General features: G+C 39.1%; 2 protein-coding genes across 2 annotated transcripts in view; both read right to left on the bottom strand.

Moving 5' to 3' along the window:
- The window catches only part of LOC108233037 (kelch domain-containing protein 8B), a 149,177-nt gene extending 133,188 nt beyond the window's left edge, over positions 1 to 15,989 (bottom strand). Inside the window, exon 1 of the mRNA XM_017411203.3 lies at positions 15,805 to 15,989. The gene's annotated coding sequence lies outside the window, so the exon portion shown is untranslated. The remainder of the gene's footprint in view (positions 1 to 15,804) is intronic.
- Positions 1 to 16,137, bottom strand: part of zgc:103759 (U8 snoRNA-decapping enzyme) — a 576,073-nt gene that overhangs the window by 329,108 nt on the left and 230,828 nt on the right. The window lies entirely within an intron of this gene.

A 16,137-nucleotide genomic window follows, 5' to 3' on the forward strand; every position in this document is an offset into this window, starting at 1 on the left:
CTTCCATCATGGCCCCATCCGTTTGCCGGCCGATCTTCAGCCCACCTCCACCCCTTCTACACCTCCAGTTTCCCAGCTCCCTCAAGCTTCCTTCCCCTCTTCGACCTCCACCACCAGTGTCCGGCCCGGGGAAGACGCCTCTAATGCTCAACCTGAGCTTCTCCTCGAAGCGCATTGCTATTGTCGACACTTGCGTCTTCTGCCGAGGTCCAAGCGCCAAATATCTTATGTCATTCACGTCAAATAAAACCATTTAATTGCAGCTTCTCTTTGTCGTGAGTCTCTCCAGGTTGAAATAATAGTTTATGATGCTCTTTGGAAAATGTCTAATAAGTCATTTTTTTGTACAATTTAACCAGAAAAAGTTGAGGTCATGAGTCTAAAAAGCCAAAAAGTAAAGCTAAAAAGTTTGGGAATCGCTGCCCTAAAGGAATATCTCAGTTAATGAACCCGTCCATCATTTCCATCAGCAGCCAACGCTAACATGTAACTGTGTGACATATGTCTGAGGAATGACTGAAGGCCAATTATATGTCTATGGTTCTTATAAGCTGGTGAAAACCTCCTTACATTTAAACAAACCCAAACAGGAACAATTAGGTTTCCATTTATTGACTCCTTCCGTTCACCCAATCTCTGATCTTAACCACTGCCTGTTTACGTAACAAAACCCTAAAGCACAATTAAGGGCTAATCTTGAGAAGAGATTATGTTCTGAATCATTTTTTCCCATAAGGAATATTGGATGCAAGAAGGGTCAGTGTTTATGACAACAGAAAGGGCCCTAATGAAGTGACAAAAAAACAAGAACGCAGAAAAACAGAAAAAGGGGGCCAGGCCCCTCTGCAAACATGAATAAAAAAATAATGAGACCTTGATCGCAGGGCTGCTTGGCTCAAAATATTACTGTGAGATCTGAGTACAGCAAATATAACAAACAGTTCGCTTCCTTACCGAGTTAAAATTCTGTATTTTTCTCTAAATACCAAGAAGACCTTCAGCGTGTTTCTTCCCTGCCCTTAAGACGAGGATTTATCTGCACCATCAAGGCAGCATGATGTTTGATCAAAGACTTGTTCGACCAAATGAGATAAAGAGTGTGGGGTGGAGGTGGGGGTGGCTCATGTAGATGCTGTGTTGGTTACATAATGAGATCCCTGAGCATGATCGTGATATTTTGTTGCTGCTGCCAAGCCTCCGTCAGTCTCTAAAAATATGTCTTTCTCACTCATCACAGAAAATAGAACCGGTCTTGTTTATAGGTCAGGTTTATTCCGACGTTCTTAAAGCTTCCTGTGGGATTAAAAAACTGTGTATTTTATGGTAATGTAGTATTTACTTGTGTGCAAGATAAGGTCTGTTAAATACTGATATATTCACAAGAAATGCCAATAATTTTAACAAACAAGTAGATAAATAAGCTGTATGTGTAGCTAACCAATCAAATATTATCAGTTTTGACAAATTAAGGATAACCAAATCAAATGCATTATTGAATTTTTAAAAAAAAAACAGAATTTCATTCATTTTCTGACTTTACCCAGGTTAGTCTGTTATGGAAATTCTTGTTTTATTCCTTAACATTGTGTTAAACCTTTAGGAAGAGAACACTGTGTGTTGTTTAATTATTTAGCTGTGAAAACAGTGTCTGCAGAGGATGGGAAAATTGCACCCAGCGAAGGAAGGAACCAAAACTCCAGCAAAAGAATTCCAGCTTGGGGAGACTCCCCGACCAAGATAAGGACTTGCTTTCGAATAAACAGCGTTGCCATGAGAAAAGGCGGTTAAAACCGGCAAAAAGGGCGACTCCCTGTGTGCGTTATAAAACGGTGTGTAACAACGATCTTTGAGCAAACTGTGAGCGCTGAGACCATGTGACATACTTTTTTGCTCCCTTGCAACTAAAGTTTTGCCTTATCTTATGATCAGATTCTGCCTCTTTATTGAGCTTTTTTTTAAATCGTCTCATTTGCAACACAGACCTGTAATGCACAAATAAAATAAGAAGAAGAAGAAAAGAAGTTAGTATAAAATATACACATAGATAAAGTAACAAGAACAAAAAAACTAATCAGAAACAGGAGCAAGTGTTTCATTAAATGTTGAAATTAGAATATGAAGAGTAAAAAGATTTCATTGTAAATACCGACGACTCATAAAATGACTAATTAAACTGCAGTTTCATATAATTATTATATTTAAAACTTTCACCATTTAAGAATACATCTTTTGAGTATATAAAACATCAAAAGTTAAACATCTTTTACATCTAAAAGTATAATTATAACAAAAAACAATGGATTCTAATTAAGGATTCTTTAAAACTTTCCGGTTTAAGCAAAATATTGGGTTTATCTGTCATCTTAGAACTATTTGCTTCTGTCACTCTGTTTGATTATTAATTTGTACAGCAAAGTTTTTTGTCAATATTTATCGAGGTATCAAAATACAGCAGACTTTTCAGCAGTTATGTCATGCTGATTTTACACAAAGTAACAGTGAGAGTTTGGCCTTGGTTATTGACTCGTTAATGGGGTTGCAGCTACGTTTACAATATCTTTTCACCTTTTGAGTGTAACTCATTTGCAGATATCGGATTTGAAGTAGACGCTGTTTTTAAAGCTTTTATGTATGAACACCAGCGTGGGAGTAAGCTTTCAGTCCCACACCACCTCTTGCTTTGATTTTGACATCATCAAGCTTGTTTCAGCTCTCACTTTAGCACAAAATGATTTTTAGATCGGATCTAAATGCAACAAGCAAAAATACGCTGCTATATGCTTGATTATTTTTATGAAAACTATGGTCTATAGGGAGTGACAATAGTATTGAAAGGCTATTTTTAATTGTTTCATTATCCTAAATTTTATGTTTTGCTACTTTTAGCTATTAGCTACTGTTCTGTTAATAGTTTTAGCTTTTAACTAGCCTTTAGATACTTTTAGTTTTTAGCTAGTGTTTTATTCATTTTAGCTTTTAGCTAACCTTTTGCCACTTTTAAACTTTAGCAGCACTCAGCACTCAGTATTCACTGGGTGTTTCTGCAGAAAGAGCATTTTCGCTGATTAAATAAAGTGTTTAGCTTTTTTAATTTGTATTCAGGTTTGGAAAATACTTTCCTTCTAGCTTTTTATTATACATTTACTGAGTAGGAACTGTGATAAATGCCATCACTGCTGCCTGATTCTGCACAGGTGAATTCAACATCTTTAATTCAAGCTTCTTTTTAGTTTTATATTATCTGTCTACACCTATAAATCTGTAGGTCACTTTTATCTTGAGCTACTCTAAAAGCATATATGTCTGAGCTGTTATTACCCTCTGTTATAGATTATATATTTTTATAGATCTGTATAGATTCTCACATTATACCATGAATTACCTCTGAAACCCCCCCAGGTGAGTTTGACAGAAAACATTTCTATAAGTAAACTCACGCTATTCCAAGTAAAGTCCAAAGGCGTACTAATATATTAATAATGCTTTCTTTCATTAAAGAAATAAAGCATCCAGATCTTAATCATCTTTTCGAACTTCATCCTACTAATATTTTCCATTTCCTGGTCCACAGTTTCTATGACCTCTACTCTTCTTTTATTATTGACAATTTACTTAAAAAAGAAACTAAATTTCTACATTTTACAAGGATTTTAACCACAAAGCATGCACACAACCCAAACAAAGATGTTTAAAAATAATATTCTACTACTAATAATAATAATAAAATACGGAACAGGTTCTGAGGCCGAAGTTTTAGATATTTGTAGAGTTTTTACTATTTGTGAATAACTCAAGAGATACTCCGGCTTTAATCCTGCCGATTAAATACCACGCATGAATGGCACAGGATAAAAGTTGGTTTAACCTGTATAAAAACTTCAAATAAAGAAATTCAGGCTTTGTTAAACTTTTCATGGTACATTTCTTTGTGCTGAGATGTCAGTGGGCTCTGACTCCTTCATGCTATTCTTCCTAAACCTTGAGTCACCGCTAGGCAGAAATTATGAACCACGAAGTTTGCTACTACCAAACCAAATTATGCTCCATATCTTTAAAGTTGACCGAGCTACAGCCATTTTTGTGTTGGCTACGGTCAATAAGTTGAAGACAAATATCCAGTGATGACTTTTTGAGAGTTTTGTCCAAATCCGTCCAGAAGTTTATGATATATTTTGCTAACAAACAAGCAGGGCTGACTTCAAGAGCGCTCAGATAAGTTCGTGTTGGGGTTGAGTCTCAGCTACTACCACACCAAATTTAAGGTCAGTTATAAATGTTTTTGTGTTTGCTAAGGTTACTTAGCTGTGTCTGCCATCTTCAATTTGGGCTGACTCAAAAAATCCTTTAGCCTTTCGCAGCAGGAGATAAAAACACGTTCAAGGAGGATGTTGAAGGCACAGAAAGATGAAAAGGAGGGAGGCCAAAAACAAAATATAATTGCAATTTACATTAAAAATGAATTAACAAAGGGAAGAGGAAGATTATGCTGTAAAAGATGTGACAGAACAAAAATCCAGGATAAACTGGAGCCAGAGCTGGTGAGAAACACAAAGTGGAGCGAGAGCGAACAGTCACAGTCAATGAGGCACGAAAGAGCAAAGAAAAATGTGTTTGCATGGGAGTTATATCAACGCAGGCTGTTGGCCGGGCACACTAAATGAAAGCGTTTCTCTCCGGCGCACATTTCCCATCAGCCCCACTAAGAGGAACAGCGAGCCTGGTCTGCGCAGATGCTCCTGAGGTTAACTGTCCAATCAATCGTTCCACTAAGCGTCTCCACGGAGACGGCTCGTATGACATCACTGGCAGCGAAGGCCGTTAGAGTAACAAACTGATAAGCAACAACGTCAACAGTGTCCTGACCCCCCCAAGTGCGTGCAACACAGTCACCATTGTGCTGATTGTTTCTACTTGTTCCATTTAATCTTCTCCATGTAGGCTAATCCTCTTTGTCTGGATTTCTCTTTCTTCTTCTCTCTCCCTGGATGTCTAACAGCGCGCCAAACAAAACCATTATGGGAAAAAAGACAGTAAATAAACATATTCCTGTTCAGTAATAATTATCTAGTATTACACATAAAGTGACTGATTGAATGCTGACCTTTCTGGTTCTCCAAATAAAATGTCAGCACCTGAGAAAAGTCCTAAACTGACACCTTGGATCACTGTACAGCTGCAAACAGACACTTAAAAAAAATTTTTTATGCAAGTTGTAGTGCATGTGTAGTAGATGAATGAAAGTATCAGAATCAGGAATGCATATCACCCGCCACCTTTCACATCAGTGTTTTAGACTAATATCATCTTATGATGAGAAGGAACAGAGTTATAGCTATGTGGGTCAAACCTAACTGAATATCTGTAAAACTGATCGAGTTAAAACCATTTCTGTTGTTTAACATCAATTAGTTGTGGCAGCAGTCTTGAATGGGGCTGACTCCAAACAATAATCCAATGTAGATGTACATCCAGTGATTAATTTCTTTAAAATCTATCCAGTGGTTCATGAGATATTTTGCTAACAGACAAATGAACGCAGACATAGGTATGGACAGCGTTCTGCAGCGGGTTATTAAAATGCAACATGTGCAAATACCCTGTCCAAAGTGGGAGCATAGATCCTCTGATATAACTTTATTATCTGAGCTTTAGAAACCTTCTTGTGTTCATGATGGCACCATGTGTTCTCAGTAAAAGCTACAATCCTTTCTTCGCCACTTTTCCTGACACCTTCTCTGTACAGTCTGAGAGCTTTCTGCGGAAACAATGTGATTCAGAGCAATGATGCAGCAGTTCCAGACTTCAGCATCTGTAAAGGTTCCCTGTGGGCTTCTCCTCTCAACAAGTTAAAGTATGTTTACATTCAGAGTTCCTCTCCGGAAAGCTCTGTCCTCCAGGACTCACAAAACTAGTCGAGTTCATCTCATTTTTTTCCTCTTAAGGATTTTCCAAAGCCTTATCCCCTTTGAGCATAGTTTATTTTCTAAAATGGCTGGGTTTTTTTTTACATATTTTCTCAACTTTTCTTCATGCATCAGTCATCTGACAATCACGTTCACGGTGGGGAATCACCGGTGGCAATTTATATTGAATAAAATCCTTCTATAGTGTGTTTATAAATAAAAAATGGCACATCTTGATCCACTGGTTTGTTAACGATCAGCAGACGTCTCTGTAGGGTGAAACAGGAAGACCTGTCATGCTGGTTTGCACATTTAAGCTCAGAAAGATGCTCAGAGCTTTCATGTCCAACAGAAACCCAGAATCATGGTGCAGGGAAACATCAAGACCATCACAGCTGGTCAGGGTGCAGCAAAGTTGCAGCTCAGAATAGATTACTCTAGAAATCTCCTCCTCTGTGTACTCATCTCCACTCTAAACAGTTCCCTCTGTATCCAAGCCGTTGCTCCGTCCATATCTGTTTATCTGCAACAGTGCACCACTTTCTGCTTTCCCTTCCCTCTTCCCAGCACGGCTCTCAGTGGGGAAACTACTGCACCATTCGGCTGAATCTTCCCACCCAGGCCTGCGAGTTTCTCCCACAGACACTGCTGTCTACTTTAAACAGATAGAATGTAAGGCTGAATTAGGAGAGGAAGCCACAGAGGGAGGGATAAAGAGCCAGGGGAGGGAAGAGGCCACCGGAAAAAAAGGGGGATAAACACAGAGAAAACCAGTGAGGATGGATGAAAAGACTGAAAGAGAGCAGAGCTGCAAGAAAAAGAGAGGAACTGGTGGAGCAGTTTAAAAAGATTTAAACTAAATAGAAAAAATGCATTGCGTGTGTGTGTTATATGTGGATCTTTTGGTTAAATAATATAAAAAGAAAGGAGAAACTAAAGACACGATGACAGACAGAAACAAAAAGATCTGAAATTAATATTCCTATAAACTAAAACACAACAGAAAAGAACACTTTTATAAATATAAAATTATTAAACAAAATGGAAGAATAATCTGTGATCCAAAGTTTTAAAGTATCAGTTTCAGTTGTGATAGAAAACCTAAAGGTACCAAGCAGCCCTGTGTCATGTCAAGGAAAACCACATTAAGAACATTTAATCACCTGAAGCTGAGAAATAAACACATCCAGCCACAGGAAGGAAGTGACATCACAGTCATATCTGGCACTCTGCTGGCTGGCATCTTTGTAATAAATGAGAGGATGTAAACCAATTTTAAAAGCATTAACTCAACTGAGGCATAAAAACAATAGAGTTATAAAATGTTCCCCTTTATTTTTGAGCCTCACATGTTCGACCTTCATTAGAAGCTGAAACAAGGAAAAAGGTCAAATAAAATCTAAACACAGATTCTGTGAGTGTTATAAAAGCTGGTGAAGGCTGGACTTCACTGGCTGCACACAGATTGGTTATGGTCCTGAGAGCCAGAAAGTTTTTGTCTTTGGCTTCAAATTCAAAGTATCAAAGTTATTCTGAGTTAAATGTTGGGATTTGCATTCCCTTCATTGCCTGAAAGACTTTGTGTTTTCTAACAGATGGTTGTTAGTCTTGGTTTCCAGATCACGTGCATTTTATGCCTGCGAAGATTCACTGAATAATCCCATTACAGGAAAAAAAAAAATCCCTTTGTTGCAAAGTGTTTAATTCAGAGCTTCATTAAATCAATGTGGTCAATATGCTTTATAAGAGTATTTATTACTACCTGCCTATGTAACATTACATGTAAAGCAGTTTTGACTTGATGGTAAAGGAAGGTAGAGAAAATAAGGCAAAATTAAAAAAAAAAATCTGACTTTTTCAAACCAAAGCATTCATTATAAAGCCAAAGTAGCTTTGCACAATAATGCAGCACTTATGAGTTAGTATCTCAGAAAAAAGCACTCAGTCCGTTCATCTGGCGCAAAGAACAGAACCGACAGAAACTGACTTTTTGTGTTAGCTTTTTAATGTGAATCTGTGTCACTTACTGAGACTGATGTTACAATATACAATATGGGAAAAAACAGCAAATAATATCTACAATAGCTAGGAAATCAAATCACATCTTTCTGCCTCTCTGCTATATTTGATTAAAATCCTCACCAGCTGCAGCTCTAACTGGTATTTTATAGTTGTCAAAAAACCTACAAATAAAAGCTCTGAATTGCAGCTTTAGTTAATGTGTGTAAGGCCCCATCTACACTGCTCAGGATACTTTTATAAGAATGTTATCTTTTTTGTCCGTTTATGAAAACATCTTTGCCACAAGACTTTAACAAAACTGCAGAAATACCAATACAGAGAAAGAACATTCTTAGCTTGACTAAAGGCTCTTCCAAAACTCACTTTTTTATACTGTTTAAAATTTATTCTCAGATTTTAACTATTTTAGCTCTTGACCAAAGGATAAAGCTGACAGACAGATGCATACAAATAAATAAAGGAATAAAAGAAGCCTTTAAAACAGTTATATGCTGAGTCGTCGTTTTCAATAAGCTGCATATCGACATTCCACATGGCCACAACGTAAACTGAGTTTTTAAAACTCTCCTCTTTGAAAAGCGTTTTTCTTTAAATAAATACATTTTTCTCACCAAGAATTGCATGCACAAGAACTGCAAATGCAGCAAAAAAATTGCATTTAAAAAAAATAAATAAAAAACAGAGTTGTGCAGACACGGGGCTTTAGTCAGTGTTCAATGCTCTGACGGAACAGTTCAAACTATTTTTGAACTTTTTCCAAACCTCTGTTGACCACCGGTGAGAATAAAGTAGTGTGTCTGGTGGAACCAAGCAAAGAAAGTGATTAAACAGCAGTTTCCAGGCCTCCAGCACACTTCCAGTCGTATCTGCTGCTCCGTGTGGCAGCAGTCACTCAGCAATCACACGGAGGCCTAATTCTCTCAGTGGGAGTCTGGGCTTCTGGCAAACATAAAAACGAATCAATCAAAAAAAAAATAAGCCAACAGTTCAGCCTCTGCAGAGCTGGGATCTCCTAAAACTGAGCTAATACTTTAAGCCATAACATTGATTACTTGATTAAACCGTTCTCCACCTCCTAAATTGCCTAAAGTTCCTGCAATAAACTGACAAAAACATGTTTTTCAATTATTCCAGCCCAACAGTTATCCAACTACTGCTGGTGCATTAAAACGTCACACTGATACTGTTGCTGCAGTGCAAATTATACCTGCATGATCCTGCTTGAAAAATGTTTAAAAGGTTGTTTCTTCTTTGACTTTGTGTGTTGGAGAACATCTTTTTTTATTATTATTTACTAAATTTGTTAGAAGTGAACGCAGTGTGCAACACTAAACACGGTGCTTCTGATGGAAACAAATACTTTGTTTTACCCACAGCAGGACCTGCTTTGTTTCAACTAATTTATATATTTTTTTAATCTCATTTTTCAGCTGCTCCCTTATGCAAGGGTTGCAACAGTGAGCAAAAAGTCAAATGGATGATTTGGCAATTATTTTACGCCAGAGGCCCTTCCCAATGCCGTGTGGGCTCAAACCTGCAGCCGCAGGATTACAAGATCGTGCCACTGACCACCAATCCACCGCAGACCCATAATATAAAATAAACATTATACAGTATTTTTACATAATATATTTCAATATTTTCATGACACAAAGAGCATCACAAAGAGGTAAATGACATTTCTGCAGTCACAGTCCCGGCACTTGCAGCAGGTCAGTGTGCTTAACGAAGAGAATCATGTAAACATTAAAATGCAATTAAACAACAAGGCTGTTACTATCACACACAAACACATTCATCCGCACAAAGCTGCTCGTCTGAGCCATCAAACACAGTGCTTACAGGAACCCTGACTCCCAGTATGAGCCGTTTTAATTAACAAGGCTTCGTCCTGCTGATATGTAAACAAGTCCAGAAGGAAAAGAAAACACAAATTGAAGACTACAGTCTGTGGTCACTTCCAGCAGCAACACTAAAACATTTCAGCCAGAATAAACATGTAATGTAAAACTGACAGTGGTGCAAAAGTTTATAAACTAGTGTTTAGATGAATGACTATAAAATACTGAAGACTGAAGCTATTTTGAGACGGCTACACCTGCTCAGACAAACCATTTTTAGATTGTCAACATGGTCCAAGCAGACCTAAAACATCTCCAATCTTTAAAGTTTCATAGTAACTCATGAGACTGCTATTATTTAAACCATTACATCTCTGGCAGTTTTGCATTACTCAATATTTTGGCAGAAATTTTGTGAAAGAGTCTATGAAACAGCATTTGTGGGAACTGCTTTGAAATTTTGAAGACTAGAATTGTTTTAAGACGGCAGATTAGCTGTTAGGCAGTCAGTCCTGTCAGAAGTAAACTCTGTTTCTACATCATGGGAGGCTGTGGCTCAGGAAGGAAACGCAGTTGGCTGCCAATCAGAGATGGTGCCAAAGTGCTCTTGGGCAAGACGGTGAACCCCGAGTTGCCCCTGATCTGTGCAGTGGTGTGTGAATGGTTGAAGTCGGGTTGCTGTGTAAAATTGCTCGAGCAGCCATAAAGACACAAAGAGCTATCTACAACAAGTTTTACAATGAAGTTCAAAATGGCTGAAATATCCCTTTTATGCGTTGGATGGACGTCTCAGGTAAACTTAGATAAAACCGCATTTGCAGGAGTGTAACTGACAAGGTACAGTAAGTTAATAAATGTTTTCATGAGCTGCTGGCAGATAAACGAGGTTATTTGTTACTCAGCTGCAGGTTGCTACTTCCTGTTTTCTGCAGAATGCTGTGTTGAGTGAAATAAGCCATGTCAAACTCCTCCTAATAAAATAAAGGCTCATTTTCCTGTTCTTCGCTGTTTTCCCCCGCACGCACACCACCCTGCTTTATTGCTTTCCCCACATTTCCACCTCTTCTGACTCGTCCTCCAGGCTGAGAGGCTCCCAGCGCTGGCAGCCCGAATGTCCAACCTCGTCTACTGTAAGTGGCCCTCTTAATCCTCTGATGGGGACGTTGGCTGAATTCCACACCCTTCTGTTCGGGTTAATGTCTGTAAAAAGCCTGGTGTGTGCGGCGACCACCTTATCTGTCCCACACAAGCTGCACTAATCACAGCTGAAGACATTTCATGCTCGCACTCTGCTGCTGTTCTGCACAGTTACAGGAGGCTCGTTTATCACAGCAGACCCCGAACACGTTCTGATGAGAACGCATCAACTGTCTGCACCAAAAACGGCCATTATAATGCATAAATACTCACGCATTATTTCAAAAATACTGATGAATTTGACCTTTATTGATTCCAGCTGCACGCACAAACACATAAACAGAAACAAAGAACCATTTATGGTCAAAACGTTTGTTCTCTCAATGCCAGAAAATATCAGTTGATGATTTAGGATGAAAGTAACAACTGAGGAAGAAAAAGACAGAAAAGGCAACAACTTCATTCTTCCACTGGGTCTGAGCAACATTTTCTCTGACATATTAAAAAGTTAATTAATTTAACTTTTGTTTAGGTCCTTTCTGCAGAACAATACATTTTGATGTTGGATAATGCAATCTCTTCTTAATTAAGGTTGTGAGAAGCCTTTATGGGCAGTCAGTGTCTTAGGATCACAGCAAATTTGAAACCATCACGCCACTACGCTCTTAGTACTCATCCAATAGTTTTTTCCTGATTATTGTCCACTTTCTGAGATGCTCTCCTGTGCCCTCACCGTGCTCTACATGTCAGCAGCAAGTTTTCACCAAGATCCTATATTGCAGCATACTTTGGGGCCCTGTTTAGGCACAATTCTTTCAGACAGCATCAGGATGCAACCAGAAGATCATGCCACACTTGACAATGGTGTGATGGGGTTGGAGCTCGGCATGACTGGTCCTGCTTCAGATTCCTGACAGCCAGGTCAGGTTGGTGAGCGTGGGCCCCACATCAGAGATATGCTGTCACCACACAGGACCCCAATACATGGATTCTGTGATAATGAACCACAATCTGTGCAAGTCTTGTGCATGGACAGAATTATTGTCCACTTATCACCCTCTATCACACGTAATGTTGAGCCCACAGAGTTCATGAAACATGTCTGAAGACTTTGCACATTCTGTCTGTTTGTTTTAGACATCATCAGAGTATGAAAGGCGTCTTACCTGCAGCAGACAGTCAGAGTGATCACTGTCTGCAGAATCACTGAGGATGGTTTTACCAGCTAAAAGCAGTTTTATAGTAACTTAGTGAAATGTTACATTGTGGATTTTTACATTGCATTATGTACTGGGTCGAGTAACAACAGCATAGGGATTATGTTTTAATGACCTTTAAGTTGTGTTGTAAGTGAAATGATTTTCAGGATAAAAGAGTGAAATACAAAAGTGACCTGGGCATTAAGCGCTCACAGATTAGACACTGGCTGCTCATAAGTTCCTCACACAATCCTGTTAAAGAAATAAATAAACATGTCCAAAAGGAAGACAGAAAGGGCTAATTAAATGAGTGGAACAGTTGTGTGAATAGTCAGAATGGTCACAAATCTAGCCGTAGCAGGATTTTTTTTAAACGCTGCATATTCTTTTTCGTGGAAAAGGAGGCGTCCTCTGACAGATGACCTGAGCCTTATTGTTTTATCGAGCAGGAAACTTCAACATGGAGCAATCTATAATGAGTTCTCCCTCAAACAGAGCAGACTAATTAGCACAATCTTTACAGGTTTGACAAATCATTTTAAATAAAAAGCTGAAGGGGCAAACGGTTCATCGGAACGTTCTCAGACATCAGTTGTTAGAACTAAACTCTCTGCAGATGTTATTCCATCATCACTACAGAAGACGTGCGGCCTAGTTTCCAAACGTGCCAGACAGAAACAATGTACAAACCTCACATTCAAACAGTCGTGGGTAAAATGATGCCTCAGTAAAACAAAATTAAATGCAGTCTTCCACAAAAAGCATTGTGCATGATAATTAACAAGCCAGTTATTTTACTGTCCTCACAAAGACAACTTTAAATTAATCCATCTTAAAATGAAGTGACTCCAAAAGTTAATCAGTTGTAGATGTAGACTTCCTTAGAGTTTCTATAAAATCCATCAAATCGATCATGAGACATTTTGCTAACAGACAGACAGGATTGACTCCAACAGCTAATGCTAAGGTTTTAAGCAAATTTCGCACAATGAGTAGCACATAAAGTATATTTTCTTAATGACTCTTAGCTGATACCACACCAGATTTTGGCACAGTTTCTGTAGCCATTTTATGCTTTCTAAGGTCAGTTGGCTGTGGCAGCCATCTTGAATTGGGTTTGGCTCCAGAAGGTAATCAGTTGTAGAGGTACGTCCAGTGATTACTTTCTAAAAGTTTTATTTAAATGTGCCCAGTGGGTCATGAGATATTTTGCTAACAGACAGGCACGAGCAAAAACATTTCTGTCAACCATTGCCTTTTAGCAGCAGGCAATAAAGATCTGTACCATGACAATTTATTATTATTTAGACTAAAAATGTGTGTTTTGTTCAGAGCGCTCAGAGCCAAATAATGTGATGCAAAAAAATACAGAATAATAAAAACAAAGACAAAAAAGGCAAACAAATTACTCATCTAATCATAAACTGATTAACCCTCCTCCAATCCTGTGTACCAACACATCCAATTCTATAAATTTGCATATACATATAGAGTGACTAATAAACGAGGCTGCAGGTTGCCCACGAGTGCTCCCTCAGGGTGTTTTTACAAATTAGAACGAGTTCAAGAGGAGGATAAACTTCAGCAGCTCTTTAATCCCAAACAAATAACCTGTAATCCTCGGACAAGATGAAATGACAAGGAAATTAATTTCACTCAAAATTCACTCCTGGAAACATGAACATATATTTCCATTTCCATCCCACAGAATCAGCAGCTTCAGGTCTGTGTCGTCTCGCCGACTCTGACCCGAATTTAAGAGTAAATTTAGAGTTTAAATGTTGCTCTTTATTCAGAACAAACCGAATGAAAGATGGGAAACTCAACAGACACTAAAGAGGAAAAGTCTTTTCTCTCCTCCTCACAGAACGAAGACATCTAATGGATCAGACAAATCTATTTAAAATGCTTTTCTCCTTTTTCAAAACAGTGTAATTAATTTTAATTTATGCCTTTTATCTAACAAGCCTATCTGCAACATCAATAGCTAATTTCATACATGAATAATTTCACACCCCAACAGTCCATTTGTCACTGTCCCTCAGTCATTCTGCAGCACTGATAAAGAGGAGGCAGAGGGGACTGCAGCCTTCCTGCGGAGTCCTGACTGAAGGTGGCGCTCTGAGACCTGTCCCAGCACCGCCCGGCCCTGCTGGATCCACAGAGACAGACCCAGACGCTGCATGTCAGCTGTAATCCTCATTATGCTAATGAGTTCACACTGTGCTGGGAGCCATCATCAGAGGTCCGATGAAGGAAAGCAGAGAGAAGCAGAATAATGCAGGGGAATGGAAAAAACAGAAAGTTAAAGGCCTAGCAATCCTTGACGGAATGCATATCGCCCATCGCCTTTCATATCCGGAGTTTTAGACCGAGACCATCTTATGTTGAGACATGAAGGAGTTGTAGCTGTTCTGGTCAAACCATGATCACTTCATCTTATATAATCAGTTGGTGCTCAGAGTATGTGTTGGGGATGACTGTCAGCTACTACCACACCAAATTTGAGCTCAGTATCTGTAAAATTCACTGAGGTATGACCATTTTTATGTTGGCTAATGTTGATTAACTGTGGCAGCCATCTTGAACTGAATTGACTCCAAAAGCTAATGAGTTGTAGATGTGGATCCAATGATTACTTTCTGAGAGTGGAATTAAAATCTGTCCAGTCATTCATGAGATATTTTGCTAACGGTATAGATAAATTAACACATGCACAAACTTCCAAACTTGCTGGAAGAGCACAATAAAGTCCAGTGACTGACGTCCACATCCAGATGTTGGCCAGCAGATTACAGATTCTCTAGAAAATGACGTCATCAAACAGCTGGACAGATTAGCCCTGCAAACATAAAAAGCTTTGCACTTAAATAAAGAACACAAACCCAGAGGAATCCCTTCACCAAAATCCCCCCGTGGCTGCAACTCATTAAAGGTACTCACTGCAGCATCATGAAAACCAGGCAAAAAAAAAATAAAGTAAGAAACAAAATCTGCATAATTTGTCTCTCATGTCGATGGTTAATGTGTCCCTAATTTTAAAATTTGTGAACAGATGGCAACTACCACGTGCTTGTTTATCTACAGAAACAGAGGAAGTGACTGAAAATTTGCCACAATGGTGACATCCATGCAAGAGCAGTTTGGGGTCAGGAAGTCAGACAATTTGGATGTATTAGTACATATTTACAGTCAGATTTGTTGACTAAAGTATGCAGATAAAGATCCTTTGTTTACAATGAGTGCATACCTGCATTTCAGAATTACATATTAATATATCTGTAAAATTACTGGAATAAACTCAAACTGCACCATTTGATACAGTTCAGGATAAGGTTTTCTTTAAGATTTATTTTCATACCAAAGAGCACCTTTAAATCAGTCTGCAGAATCCTGAGCAGAGACACCAGAGAGCTCAGATTATTAGTTTGGATTAACATCTTGATCTTCTTCCATCATTTTGTTGCATCATTGAACGCTGTGTTTTAAAAACTTTGTGTCAGTCTGTTTATCTCCACTGACTGCTGCCAGATCAGCCAAACAGCAGCGCGTCCGAGGCGACATCTGTGCGCCAAGGTGAACCACCTCCCAAACAATCCAGACTTTCCGCCCATTTAACGCCACCCAAGTACAAAAATAAAACCTGTGGGTGCACGAAATGAGCGTGAATCCGTGCAAAGTTGGACATAAACAGTTCCTTACCTTCGTCTCCGGAGTCAGTGGTGCGTCGGACAAACGTGGGAAGCTCCAAGGATCCGTCAGTAAACGGTTAAAGGACGGGAGGAAATCTCGTTCCTGCGTTCTGTTCGGAGACACAATCGTGAAGAACCAACAAGTTCCATCATCAAGCTCGTTCTCACTGAAAAATCTCTCCTCTTTCCGCCTCCTCTGCCCGTCCTCCTCTTCCTCCTCCTCCCCCTCCTCCCCTCTCCGCTGTGCGTATTTACGCAGGCACAACTCCCGCGTCCGTCTCCCAGCTGCCCCCTCACCGACCCCCCAAACAAAACATGGGTTCCATCACGGCTGTAACTCGAT

Source organism: Kryptolebias marmoratus, linkage group LG8 (assembly GCF_001649575.2).
Source record: "Kryptolebias marmoratus isolate JLee-2015 linkage group LG8, ASM164957v2, whole genome shotgun sequence".
Classification (NCBI taxonomy): domain Eukaryota; kingdom Metazoa; phylum Chordata; class Actinopteri; order Cyprinodontiformes; family Rivulidae; genus Kryptolebias; species Kryptolebias marmoratus.